Raw genomic sequence first — 471 nt, forward strand, 5'->3', positions numbered from 1 at the left:
CTATCCCTCCAAATCAGCTATTCTATCACAATATTTATTCATATGATTCTACAACAGATGTATATGATCATGCTAATTTATATTACTATATAATTACATTAATATATACAATCATTTAGTTGTCTATCATGCTAACATCCCCCCTCAAATTGATGCTGGTGGATCAAGAAACATCAATTTGCCTACTAGAAAGTGATGGCGTTGCCGTGCCATGGATTTTGTAAACGCATCAGCTATTTGAAGATCACTGGACACATGTGAAAGAGTAGTGACTCCTTTATCTACAGCTTCTCGTATATAATGACAATCCACTTCGATGTGTTTGGTCCTCTCATGAAAAACTGGATTAGTAGCAATCTGAATAGCACTTGTATTGTCAGCGCGGAGAGGAGTAGGATAAGATTGGGGAAATCCAATCTCAGCAAGTAATCTACGAAGCCATACAACCTCGGAGCAAGCAGTAGACATGGA

Source organism: Solanum stenotomum, chromosome 2 (assembly GCF_019186545.1).
Source record: "Solanum stenotomum isolate F172 chromosome 2, ASM1918654v1, whole genome shotgun sequence".
Classification (NCBI taxonomy): domain Eukaryota; kingdom Viridiplantae; phylum Streptophyta; class Magnoliopsida; order Solanales; family Solanaceae; genus Solanum; species Solanum stenotomum.